Here is a 14,595-nt window from a genome sequence, read left to right as displayed (position 1 = left end):
AATCAGAAAACCAGAAGTAAGCAGGTCACACTCCCAGGCCAGGAGCGGAGCACGTCTCTGAAGAGTCTCGGGGAAGGTGGAAGAATGGATGACTGACAGTTCAAATAAACACGCGGCCTCGCTGCTGCTCTTCTCCGTCTGATCTGGGGGTTTTTTGGCTGAAAAAAAAATAATCACATGTGAGACTGTAACAAAATAATCGATGTTTGCTACGCTGTGACGAGGCTTAGACACGTGAGGGTCTCTGCCACTTTAACCGTCCATCAGCTTCTTAACCGTCTCCTGATCAACCAGTGATGGAGGCAAGGCCTCGTGTTCCAGGCACGTCGACGTGGCTCGGGTTTAGTCTTTGGTCTTTTATCAGGACTGTGTGTGAAGGTTTTTGCCAAACCAAAGGAAAAATTCCTACCAGACTGTCTTGGTTAATAAACGCCAATCAGGCGTAAATAAACAAATGATTTACATTTAGCCACGCCCACAAAATTACATAAGCGATAAATTTGATGAAGATGGTGATGAAGACAGTGATGAAAAAAGACGAGTAGTGAAGAAGGTGATGAAGATGGTGGTGAAGACGATGGTGAAGATGGTGGGGAAGAAGGACAATGGTGAAGATGGTGATGCAGACGATGGTGAAGATGGTGGGGAAGAAAGTGATAAGGGTGATGCAGACGATGGTGAAGATGGTGGGGAAGAAGGACAATGCTGAAGATGGTGATGCAGACGATGGTGAAGATGGTGGGGAAAAAAGTGATAAGGGTGATGAAGACGATGGTGAAGAAAGATGATGTGAAGATGGTGATGCAGACGATGGTGAAGATGGTGGGGAAGAAGATCGATGGTGAAGATGGTGATGAAGACGATGGTGAAGATGGTGGGGCAGAAGGACGATGGTGAAGGTGGTGATGCAGGTGATGGTGAAGATTGTGGGGAAAATGGTGATAATGGTGATGAAGACGATGGTGAAGACGATGGTGAAAACCAGGCTTGTTTACAGCTCTATCGCTAATAAAATCTAAAGAGACACAGTCCAGCTCAATGGGACGCAACGCTGCTAATTAGCTAGCAGGGTTAAAGTGGCTGTGTAAGTGCTCAGATGTGGCCAATATGGGATGTTTGGGACCTAATGGAGACGTTTAGGGACGCGTCCCTATCTTCAGCCTCCTTCTTTTACAGAGAGAGAGAGAGAGAGAGAGAGTAAACAGTGGGAGTAATGAAAGGGAGTGTGAGGGTTTATTAGGGAAGGACTCATTGATGTGATTAACGTCAAATGCCTGCCGAGAGTAAACACGCGTCTGAAAAGCGAGAGAGAAAAGCGAGGCACCGAGATTACGGATCGATATGCAATCTCAAAATCATCACCTCCAAACGAAGTTGAGGAACGAGTCGATATTCGTCATCTCACGTCACAAATAACGGCCTAACGATATTATCACGATATTACGCTAGAGAAAAGTGATATCTGAGCAAGTTGTGATGTGTCGCTGCGCTACTGTCAGAGCTGCGGTTAGAGAAAACTAGTCAACACCTCCTGACCAATCACAGTGCAGCGTTCAACAGCGCTATGGTGTAAATATAATTCAGTATTGAGGCTTTGTTCCTCCATGATGCTCACCTTCAGGCAGCTCGAATTAGAGCACATTAAGTAATCAGTAATTAATTCATAACACTGAATTTTAGGGTGAAATAATGAGGATAAAAATAAATAATGGCACCATCTCTGTATGATTAAGGGGTTTTAGCCAATCGGAATCTAGATCACAATGATTAAAGATTCATCCAAACCAAAAGATGCTGAGTTAAATAAAATCTGTCTGTCTGTCTCTCTCTCTCTGTTTGTCTCTCTGTCTGTCTGTCTCCCTCTCTGTCTCACTGTCTGTCTCCCTCTCTGTCTGTTTGTTTCTGTCTGTTTGTTTCTCTGTCTGCCTCTCTCTGCATCTGTCTCACTGTCTGTTCGTCTCGGTCTTTCTCTCTTTCCGTCTGTCTTTCACTCTTTCTGTCTGTCTGTCTCTCTGTCTCACTGCCTGTCTCTCTGTTTGTTTGACTCTCTGTCTGTCTCTCTGTCTGTCTCACTTTCTGTCTCTCTCTCTGTCTGTGTGTCTTTTTGTCTTTGTCTTTCTCTCTGTCTGTCTGTCTCTGTGTCTTTTTGTCTCTGTCTTTCTGTCTGTCTCTCTCTTTCTCTGTCTGTTTATCTGTCTCTCTGTCTTGCTTGCTCTCTTCCTTGCTCTCTCTCTCTCTTTCTCTCTCTGTATCTGTCTCTCTGTCTGTCTGCGGATCAGATGAAGCCTTGCCTCTGGACTGCAGCCGTGATGCTGTCCAGCTGTGATCTGTGTTTCTGTGCGTATAAATAATTAAAAATAGTGTTGTGAACAGCAGGAAGAAGAAACCCACAACACACACACACACACACACATATACACACACACACTTTCTCTCTCTCTCTCTCTTGTTCTCCTCAGGGCTGGTTGTTTCCATCTCACTAAATTCGGTCATGTCCCAAAAAAGCATCTGATTTGAAGCTCAGTGGCTCGTTTAGTCCTGAGCGAGACCCGAGACGAGGCGTGTGCAGGTACGTAAGAGATCACCGCCAAAACGAAGCGTCCAAAAATCAATAAATATCAAAAGAGACAGGACTGAACAACAATGTGCTAAGTTAGCGAATGTTCTAAAGCTAGCTCTAATTCTGATGAATTTACACGTAGCTATTGTTTGGCTGAGCTGAAGCTTCCGGAACGGACGCTGACTAGCTGTTAGCGAGTGTTGCTTGGTTTCAGGGTTGCTAGCGAGATATTTCGGTTAATGCGAGGTTAAGCAGATAGCTTAGCTTGTAAAGAAAATGACGGATCATGTGACTCCTGATTCGGTGACTGCTTCTCCGTCAGGACAATTTTATCCCCATCCCGGAAAACCAAGGGGCCGATTCATACGGCCTCAACAGATAAATAAATAAACAAAACTGCACATCGTAAAAGAAATATCTGGCCAGGAATTCTTGTACGGTCTTAAATGACCACAGAAATCGTACTGTGTTTAGTCTAAATCATGTTGGATAAAATTAAAATGTAGGGAAAAAAAATCTAATAAATAAAAGCTACGAATTAAACACAGTGTGGAAAACACTTTGTTTACTTAGTGTATATTTATTCAGTATCCTATCTCACACCCCCCGCATCCTCCCACACATACACCCCCACACACCTCTGTGAGACAGGTAAAGGTGTAAGGGAGTTCCCCAGGCTTGAGGGAGCTCATTAGCAGATGGAAACGCGGCGCATTCAGGGCCGGTGTTTCTGCACCGCTGCTGACGAACAGCTTTTGATGTGAGAAAACTGTTAAGTTCAAGCAGGTGATTCATTACCTGCAGTGCTAGTGTTTGGTGTGTGTGTGTGTGTGTGTGTGTGTGTGTGGAGGCACACTCTTTCACACATGCAGCCTCGTCAAATGCACATTAAATAACACAAGTTCATAAAATAACACGTTCCTGCTTAACACGCGGTGACGATCGAGCGAGAAAGTCAACATTTTCATCAGACTGTCCTCGCTTAATCCTTATTATTCGAAAATAGATGACTTTAAAATGGGGAAAGCTCTGTTGCTAGGCAACTGGGAAACACACCAAGACACCAAGTACAGACTAGATGCAAAGCTGATGCTTGGCTAGACAGCGATTTTAGCGATTTAGCTACCTAGCTAGCAGTTAGTGACGCTGGAAATGAGACAGACTTGTCAAGAATATCAACATTTACCTCAGATGTGTCGGTAAATTACTAAAAAAATGATTCGTTTGACTAAAATGACACGGTTATTAAACTTAGCATCGACTGCTAGCCAAACTAGCAAGAAACCCTAAACAATGGATCTGCAGCTTGTAAACTGTGAGGTAGTATACTCGTTTATGTGCTGTAATAAGAGATTGTATTGCGTATTTATTTTTTTAGTAAAGAATAATGGAAACGTATTTAAAAATGTGGACTGAAATAAACTATAGAACTTTATCAACAATCTGCAGTTTATACTCACTTTATTCTCTTTAGTATGCGTGTGTGTTGTCATTTTCTGCATTAGCCTGACTGTAATATACCCGTTTATTTGCGTTTCTATGGCGGTCAAGCTACTCAAGCAGTTACAGGAAGGTAGAGAAGTGCACTAGCATTAGTTTAGCGATTAAACGACACTGAAAAATCCAATAACTGCCAAATGCACTAGTGGGAAATTAGCATTGTTGTATTGAAACGATTAAAAAGCTCAGAACAGGAAACGGAACGTGACTTTCAGGATTAAACATTGCTCTGTAATGACAAAAAATACTGATCTACAGCAACGGTAGCAGGACAAATGTACACCTAGAGAACACTACACCAGTAGGGGGCACTGAAGTGCTGCTTCAACGTAGCAGCAACAAAAAAGCGATAATGCAACTTGCAATGAAGTTATATAAAAATACGGTATTTTTATTTGACTTCTTTAGAACATGTACAGTTACAAATAATATTTTAGTTGTCCTTTGTTGCCAAGTTGTACTTGTTTATAGTGTTACTTTAAGGTAGCTATTGTTACCGTTACACGATCTAAGGTAAGTACCGAGATGTTTTCTCTTAAGCCCTGATTATTATTATTATATATATTTTTTTACATACATATATACGTCTACAGAAATGGATCGCTTCTGATGCTGCCTTCAAGTGCTCCTTGGAATTCCGTGCATATGAGTTCACAAACGGTGATTTTGACATTGTGCATGTTCATGTGGTTTTGTTCAGAATAAATGGATGTTATCAGAAAACTTGTTTTGTTTTTATTTTTTATTTTTGGATCATCAACGAGAAGACATTTGTTTGTTTCTGTTTATTACCATCTGCTACTGACTACTAGCCTCTCTTTCATAATGGCGGCTGCCTTGACTTGTTTTATTGACACGCCCCCAACTTGGAAAGTCGACACTTGTAGAAAAAGTTGCAAGTGCGATATTGTGGTGATATATATATATATATATATATATATATATATATATATATATATATATATATACGATATTTCTGAAAGGACTTGAAGGCAGCATGAATCCGAGGGGATGGGCGGCTATTGTTAGGTGATTATCGTTATTCAGATTTATTGTAGTGAAAAATTTTTTTATTTGAGGACTTGGTAGCGCACTCAGACTTTCCATCATGTGCATATGACATTTAGATTCAATTAGCGTCAAACAGGCAAACCTTATTGGCAGGAAATGGTATCAGAAGAATCGTCAGACTCAGGCACCATCATAAACCATGCACCTGGCATTAAGCGCTGCTAATGCTTCCGTATAAATAATGTAATATCCTTCTGATCTCATCACCTAATGCAGCAGAGGAGAAGAAAACTGAGTGGTGGTCGGCTAAAGGTGTAGGATAACAGCACGGAAATTACGTTATAGCATTAGCTGAAGGTAACGTGTATGTGTGTGTGTGTGTGTGCGTGTGTGTGTGTGTGTGTGTCAGTCCAAAAAAAACTGCTCAAATTTTTAAGTGAAATATTTAATCATGTATATACATTTTATACAGCATTCAGTGCCATCAAACATTCTCTAGATTATAATTTAACATTTTATACGATATATTAAGTCCTATATTATTTTCTGTATACAACGGAATCCAAACTTGAGTACTAGACCTATATGATACACGAGCTTATATGATTAAAATCACATCATACACATCAGATGGGATTTATTCACACAGCCGATATGATTTAAAACCATAGACGAGACTTTAAAGTGATATAAAATCATATAATGTGATCAGCGAGAAGAGTTCAGTTTCCCAAAATGCACTGTGATACTGTAACTTCGTCTGACGTAGCGTTCTACCCATTACACAATGGAAATAATATATTTTCTTAAATTATTTGTACAACTGTTATAAGTAGCGTGTAATTATATGTGTACCGGGTCATGTTAGTATCTACGCTATAACTTTAATTAATCTTCTGCACTGCAGGACGGATCTGTGTATAAATCCATTTAAATCATGGATAATAACGTGTGCAGAATGGAATACATTCTATTTCAGAATTATTGACACCCTTTATGCAAATGAGCGGAAACATAAGAATTTACGTAAAACGAATAATGCATTCAGTGATATTTTGAGTGTTAATATATTGAGTAGTTCTAACACAAAATGTTTTATTAAACTAAAGATTTTTTTAAAAATGTGTTAGGGGCAGGACCTGAGGTCTGACTGGTTACAGTGACCTTTCAAGATGGAGCCATGATCTGATCGGTTATAATAGCAGTTCAGAATCCGAGTGGGAACTACAATCTGATTGGTTGCTGTGGCATTCCGAGCAGGAACTACAATCTGATTGGTTGTTGTGGCATTCCCAGCGGGAACTGTAATCTCATTGGTTGCTGTGGCATTCCGAGTGGGAACTGTAATATGATTTGTTGCTGTGTCATTCCGAGCGGGAACTGCAATCTGATTGGATGCTGTGTCATTCCGAGCGGGAACTGCAATCTGATTGGTTGCAGTGGCATTCCGAGCGGGAACTGCAATCTGATTGGATGCTGTGTCATTCCGAGCGGGAACTGCAATCTGACTGGTTGCAGTGGCATTCCGAGTGGGAACTACAATCTGATTGGTTGCAGTGGCATTCCAAGCGAGGACTGCAATGTGATTGGATGCTGTGTCATTCCGAGCGGGAACTGCAATCTGATTGGTTGCAGTGGCATTCCGAGCAGAAACTGCAATTTGATTTGATGTGATGGCATTCCGAGCGGGAACTGCAATCGGATTGGTTGCTATGACATAATATGCAGGTCTGATGATATACAAACCGTATAAACATGTGAAAATAAAAGAATGACTGCTAAGCTCTGTCACTGGAACCAGTTCTAGCAGTTTTAGAACTTTTCTCAAAATGGCTGCCGTTTTGGTAAAGGCACTAACTTCGTGAAAATCTTCCCTTTCAAAAACTCTCTGCGCTCCATGCCTCTCGCAACACGTTAAACTTTAATCAGCCTGCAGTCCATGCAAGAGTTTCCCAAGATCACACACACACACACACACACACACACGCAACACAGCTTGGAGGGAATGCATATAGCGTTTCTGCACAAAGCTAACGCTGCATCCCTCTGCATTATTTATCTCTCGAGGAGCCGGGCTCATCCGCGCTGTTCCATATTGCTCCATCTTACATCAATCTGCATCTCAAACTCTCCGAGCCACGAAGCCATTTTGGGAAAAACCTGGCATGATTCCCAAGATTAATTTTTTAAAAAAGACTAATAACCTATTTTCATAGCATGACTGCAGCGTTTTAAATATACACCTCTGTAGCGAGTAGGTCACCTGTGGGGAGTGTAATGTATGGCACATCACTCATCATTACAGTTAAGCATCACTCTAGCAGAAAGGGAACAGTAAATATTATGCTAATTAGCTAACTAGCTTGCCCTTTATATCACCTGTGTCCCAAAAAGTGTCCAACTGGAGCACAAGGCGAGGAGTGTGTAACAGGACGTGCATTCTTTGCCTGATATATAAATGCTCACTGGCTTGCTAACTAGCTTGTATGCTAATTAACTAGCTTGCAGGCTAGCTATGTTACACAAGTATGCGCTTACATCACAAAGGGAGGAGTGTGTTCAGCCTAAAAGCACTTTAGCTCGTTAATCATCTAGCATACTAAATAGCTAGCTTGCTGATTATATTAGCTCATACACTTTCTCATGTAGTAGTGCTCATGTAGTGTCCGCTCTGCAGGCTTGCTAACAACCCAGCATGCTAATCGGCTAGCAGAGTAGGGTCACCTTCTGACTGATGTGCGTGTGAGGAAAAGAGACCACTTGCAGCACGAGGAAGAACTTATGTTTTATACACACAAAAGATTTTTTTCATTAAAAAAAAAAAGAAAAGAAAAAAAAGTTTGCTGGCTTGCAAACTACCTAGCGTAGTAATTAACTAGCTCACTGACTAGTTAGCAGGATTGTCTCCATATATATATATATATATATATATATATATATATATATATATATATATATATATATATACACACATTAAACATTAGCTAACTTGCCTGTTAACTAGAATTCTACTCAACTAATTAGCTTAATGAAGAGAGCAGAGATCTACAGCAAGCGTTTCAAATGCGAGTGTGCTGGCCTAGCATGCTAATCAGCTAGCTTACTGACGAGCTAAAATCTTCAAACCTGACTTGAAACATCTGAGAAAATGGAAAATGGAGGACAACAAAGGAGGGACTCTGTATTTCCTGTGTTTGAGGCCACCAGATTGTGGCTTCGCTTTTCACACTCTTGATGTTGTACCCCCCCCCCCCCCCCCCCCCCACACACACACACTTAAAAGTTGAATAAGTGGAACGAAAGCTGAGTTTCTGACTTGTTGGAGAAAAGGACAGCTCCAGTACTCAATGGTGGGTACAATTTTAACTTAATTAATAATAATTATTCATTCATAATATCTAGCTAATTAAGATATCTGTAGATACTGGGTACTTTATGCATAATTTTACAATAATGTTTGGCAGATACTAAAGTAGTAGTAGGAGTTATAGGGGTGTAACACAATGTCAAAAACGGTATCACTGGAAGTGGGCGTGGCTTAAATCAGAATTATTATTATTATTTTTAATATGAATTCTACCACTATGTTCCTGGAAACATTGAAAAAAAAGGGTCATTTTTCATCCAAAACAATGACAATGTCGTCGCCAAACAAATCAGGGAACTATTGTTTATAGTATATTTATATTTATTTATATATACATATATTATACAGCAATACCCATCCACGATTCATTTCAGGTTTTCGGTTTGTCACTTTCCAGAAAGATCAGAAAAGTTTGCGATCAGAATCTGCTATGAAGCCGGGAGGGGAAAAAGTGCTGCCGCGAGTCAAAATGGGGTTCTTTAAGCGTCAATTTATGAGATTTTATTTGTTTAATAAATGATGAATCACGATTTTTAAAAAAACAACAAAAAAAAACATGCAGAATAAACAATGAACGTATACAAAAAGTCAAAATGTTTTTAAATGATTGAAACATGTTTTTTGGACACCCCCAGCAGAGAAACGCTGGCGTGATCACAGCGTGGGCGATACGGAGAGGCGGCTCTATAAATAAAATGGTTTCTTTGGTGAACTTCAGGCCAGATTGTAGAGAAATGTGGTGTAATGTTGAGCTCCTGTTTGAATCTGTGGAGAAGATATTATTAGTTCGATCTGAATATTCGTATTCACTACACGAGAGACTAACGGAAAGATCTCGTCATCTGGACTGGGAAGCGGTACGAACGGCGGCGCAAGCGAATGCAGCGTGATCGATATTCCAGAAAAACGTTTCTGTCGGCTTCTATCTGTTTACAGTGAGACGGCGAGGATTTTAGGAATGAAGAAGCACGGTGTTGGTGTAGGTGCTGGGGTTTGAACAGAGAGACGGCCGTGGTGAACAGGACGCAGCGCCGCTGAGTAGTGAACACTTCACTGAGGTGATAATTGGAGCACTACACTAGAGTGTGCACTGAAACAGAGCTGGCCTTGTGCACCGACATGAATCCCGCCTTTGACGGAGCGCCGGTTCACCAGACCGGACCGGCATGTAAATGTGGACCACATCACCACGTCTGCACCATCCCTCATCCCTCATCCTGCTCTGTGTGTGTGTGTGTGTGTGTGTGTTTGTAGATTTGGTACTATTGCTCCTGTCCTATTTCACACAAATGACATGTAGGTGCAGAGAGAGGATGATATGAGGAAGAGGATGAGGATGAAGATGAGGATGTGCATCATCATCATCATCATCATCAGGTGCAAAAAGATGAATAATAATAAAAAAAGAACCATTGTTGCGTTGCCAGGCAGAAATCCTATCAATCAGGTCTCACGATTCAGGTCGTGATGTCACAGCGCTTTGAAGCGAGCCGACCTGATAACACGTATTATATGAATGTATTAACGTGTGCGCGTGAGGCTTCAAAAGCAACAGCGGGTGTTTTTTTGTTTTTGTTTTTTACAAAACCGGATGTAGCGTTGTTGTTGTTGTTGTTGTTTTTTAAAACACCTTAATGAAGCATCGACACGGTAAAAGTGCGCGAGAGGAGACCGATACACTAACGTTACATGACGGAGATTCACGCGCGCACGCACGCGCACGCACACACACACACACACAGCAGCGTTTTGCACAGCTCTTACCCCCCGGTGTTCGGTGTGCACGCGGACGTTTTATTCCATCATTCCATGCGTTTTAGCGCGCGCGGTTGTTTTCAGCTTCCCTCTTATTTCCCTCCAAAAAACGGACAGAATCCTCTCTCCTCCTTTCCTCTCCCCTCCTTCCTCCTCCTCTTCCTCAGTGTCTCTCTCTCTCTCTCTCTCTCTCTCTCTCGGATTCCTGCAGGCTGATGATGGAGGAGAAGCGCAGATGAAGCGCTAATAAGAGGAAGAGCCGCGCGCGGTAGAGAGAGAGAGAGAGCGCGCGCGCGTTTGTGCGCGTGTGTGTGTGCACGGCGCGCGTGTGAGATTGCGCGCGCGCTTGTGGATGTGTGCGTGCATACGTTTTTGCGTTTGCTTGCTTGTGCCTCTTGCGTGTGTGTGTGTGTGTGTGTGTGGCATCAGCAGCTCTATTCTTCCTGCGGTCTGATATAAGGCTACATTTCGGAAAAGCACGGACATCACCACACACACACACACGCACGCACACACACACACACACACACACACACACACTTTCACCTGTCTCTCTCACAAACATTTTCTTTGCTCTCTCTTCCCCCTCTATTTTATTCTCCTCACTTTGTCCCTTCATTCATCTTTTCTTTTTCTTCCTCTTTCCTCTCTTTCCTTCTCTCACTTTATTTCCATCAGTATTCTCTCTACCTCTGTCTTTCATCTTTCTCACGATTCCGTTATCTCATCTCCTCTCTCTCTCTCTCTGTCTCTGTCTCTCTCTTTCTCCGATAAATAACAGTAAATGTTTTATTGCCAGTTTTTTGGGTTATAAAGTTCAGGAATATTAAAGAACAATAAAGAATGAAATTGAATATTGATTCTGTGCCGCTGTAAAAATGGAAAAGTATTACAGCAGCACTTAAACAGGAGGAAAATAAATAAATAAATAAAGTGATGTACAATAAATTCTTACAGGTCACAGGATAGTAGAATCACTAACTCGAGTCCCAGATATTTCATTTTCTCCAAACTCCTCAAACTGACCTTTCTAGTTTGGGGCTGGTGCTAAAAGGGAGGGCACTAGGGGGTTGGGCACTGGAGGGAGGGCACTGGAGGGAGAGCACTTGAGGGAGGACACGGATGGAGGGCACTAGAGGATTGAGCATTGGGAGGGGGGCACTGGGATGGAGGGCACTGGGAGAGAGGGCACTAGAGGATTGAGCATTGGGAGGGGGGCACTGGGATGGAGGGCACTGGGAGAGAGGGCAATAGAGGATTGAGCATTGGGAGGGGGGCACTGGGATGGAGGGCCCTGGGAGAGAGGGAACTAGAGGATTGAGCATTGGGAGGGGAGCACTGGGATGGAGGGCACTAGAGGATTGAGCATTGGGAGGGGGGCACTGGGATGGAGGGCACTTGAGGGATGACAAGGGAGGGAGGACACCGGGATGGAGGACACTTGAGGGAGGACACGGGATGGAGGGCACTAGAGGATTGAGCATTGGAAGGGGGGCACTGGGATGGAGGGCACTTGAGGGAGGACAAGGGATGGAGGGCACTGGGAGAGAGGGCACTAGAGGATTGAGCATTGGGAGGGGAGCACTGGGATGGAGGGCACTGGAGGGAGGATACTGAGAAGAAAGGCACGAGGGGCATGGGAGGAACTGGGGCGGAACTGGAGTTGGCGGGGGAGGGGCACTGGGGTCAACACAGATTACCTTAGGTTCTATATTCAGTACTGTGTGTGTTCACACCCCGTTCGTGTGGGTGATACGATTTTGGACGGCCTGCTTTATATCTATCTATCTATCTATCTATCACACACACACACACACACACCAGTGACGTGCGGTCAGGGGATCTGTCATCATGAAATGTAAAAAATAAATAATGACTAAAAATAAATAATAAATATTTATCCACTGATCTGTGATAGAAATGTAATTATTGTATGATTCAATCCAATCATTCCAATGATTTTTATAGTCAATATCGCTGAATTTGTGTATTTTCCTGTTCAAATACAGGGAAAGACGCAAAGGGAGGCATCGACGAGCTGAGCCTCCTCTCGGATTGTGCAATCCCTCACAAACTGGGTTGAGCTGCTCATTTTTTTTGCTCAACTTGAGCACGTGCAATTGATCTCTCTGTATGTCACCAATGTAATGTTTGTACACACTTTTATCATATGTCCTCGCATTCCATAGTCTAGGTCATGCATTTCACGTATGTGTATAACTTATTAGTCTTGCTGATCTGACATACCACTGCAGTGAAAAAGCAGGAGGGGAGGCGGCCAGTACCTCTGCTTCACTGAAGGGGGCGTGTGTGAGCATACGGGCTTGTTCTGCTATTGTTCTTCTTCACGTATTACAGACAAATGGCACTGTGGGTAATATGCTAGCTAAAAAAGTCAAGTAGGGAAAGTCAAGTGCACCGCATCAGTCCGTTTATTTTTATTTTTTGCCCTGACTGCAAAAATGGAAGATTATATATATATATATATATATATATATATATATATATATATATATATATATATATATATCAGTGACAACGAGTGACAATGTCTGGACTACAATGGGATTTTGTGACTTGAAAAATATACCAAGAAGCCTCAGCAGACATGAAAGTTCAACTACTAACCTTCAAAGCCAAATTGCTTTAAAAACTTTTGGAAGTGCAATGATAGATTTGGCTTTGAACGAACAGCGGAGACTAAATATTATCATCCACAATGCTAAGGTAAAGGAAAACCGAGAGATTTTAAAAGACCTCATTAATGCAGCCTGCTTCCTAGCCGAACAGCAGTTAGCATTTCGTGCTAACGATGAGAGTACGACCTCTTCTAATCGTGGCAGCTGTGTAGAACTATTACATACTTTTACTGAGAAAGATGATAGGTTAGCTAGACATTTGGAGACATCCACTGTGTTTTCTGGCTTATCAAACAGAATTCAGAACGATTTAATTGAAGCAATGAGTGATGTGATTAGAAAAGATATAAAAAAGGAGATTAATGCAGTCGTATTTGTTGCTGTAGAAGTAGACGAGACAACTGATGTCACAAACAAAGCCCAGATCTGTCATTTTGCGTTCTGTGGCGTGAAGTGTGGTGTCCTGTGAAGTGAGGGAGGCATTTTTGGGATTTGATGATGTGAGTAATGACAGACAAGTAAAGGTAAGACCATGCATACACTGCTGTACAGTCCACGACAAAAATAAAAGACCAGCCCTTTTTTTAAATAATAACTTTTTTTAATAAAAATATATAAAACAAGATAAGAAAAAAATTAAGTTATTTTAAAGAATAAAACTACATTTGTCTTTTTGTTGTGGACTGTATATACTTTCATTTGTATTGAATGAGTATGAATTGTGGAATTGTGATGGCAAATTAAGAACACACGGAGGGTGCAAAGCAAATGTTCTCTCTCTGAGCCACTATAAATTTAACCTTCTTCTTTGGCCAAATATGTACCTTACCTCTGTGTGTGTAAAGAATGCTGATATGGGATATGAAACATAACCAGTAGTCAGTGTGCAAGCAGCCAGGTGAATGGTGAATTTATGCTACTCTGTTGAATTCATATATTTGTAAATCTGACTTTGAAAGAGGCAGTGCCTCCCCAGCCACGAACCTCATCGCACGTCACTGACAGACACACAGACACACACACACACACACACACACACACACACACACACACAATCCCGCGGTACTCTACAGCGGCCCAGAGGTCAAAGGTTACATCAGAACACCGCAATTACAAAAGGGTGGAATGATAAAAGAACAAATAATTTTCAAAAGTGTAAACATGTTTCAAAAGCTCACAAAATAAACTGAGACAAGGGAGAGAAAATAACAAAAAGAGAAATGAGCAAAGATTAAAAAGTAAGCCATAATAATAATAAGAAAATTATGTGAGAGAAAATAGAAAATGAAAGCGAGAAAACATGGAAAGAAATAAAAGTGTCGATAGAGAGAGAATAAATGAGGAAATATTTCCCTCTGCTGGACGAGTGCTGATACTGCATAACCCCCCCTCCCCCCCCACCCCCCTATTGCGTCTCAATCAGTAAAGGTCACACACTACCTCATAACTCTTTTAGGCTGAAGGAGTCACAATCAGATTTTTTTTTTTTTGAAAACTTTATTTACAAATACATTTTTCAACTTGTGTTTTGTCGTGTTCACAAAAAACATGATGTATGTAAACTTTTGCACTCTGTGATGAGTAGAGGATGAAGAACCAGGAGAGGATGGAGAGGATGGAGAAGAAGGAGAAGACGGAGAGGATGGAGAAGACGGAGAGGATGGTCCGAATGGAAAAGATGGAGAAGAAGATGATGACAAGATGGAGAGGATTGAGAAGAAGGAGACGATGACCAGATGGAGAGGATGGAGAGAATGGAGAAA

General features: G+C 41.8%; 1 protein-coding gene across 1 annotated transcript in view; it reads right to left on the bottom strand.

The window, feature by feature from the left end:
- nlgn2b (neuroligin 2b) overlaps positions 1 to 10,556 on the bottom strand; it is a 65,005-nt gene extending 54,449 nt beyond the window's left edge. The window contains exon 1 of the mRNA XM_053645075.1: positions 10,203 to 10,556. The gene's annotated coding sequence lies outside the window, so the exon portion shown is untranslated. The remainder of the gene's footprint in view (positions 1 to 10,202) is intronic.
- Positions 10,557 to 14,595: the final 4,039 nt, after the last annotated feature.

The sequence above is a fragment of the Ictalurus furcatus genome, chromosome 16 (assembly GCF_023375685.1).
Source record: "Ictalurus furcatus strain D&B chromosome 16, Billie_1.0, whole genome shotgun sequence".
Classification (NCBI taxonomy): domain Eukaryota; kingdom Metazoa; phylum Chordata; class Actinopteri; order Siluriformes; family Ictaluridae; genus Ictalurus; species Ictalurus furcatus.
The sequence above is the reverse complement of the archived record's forward strand: the minus strand, read 5'-3'. Positions and strand labels throughout refer to the sequence as shown.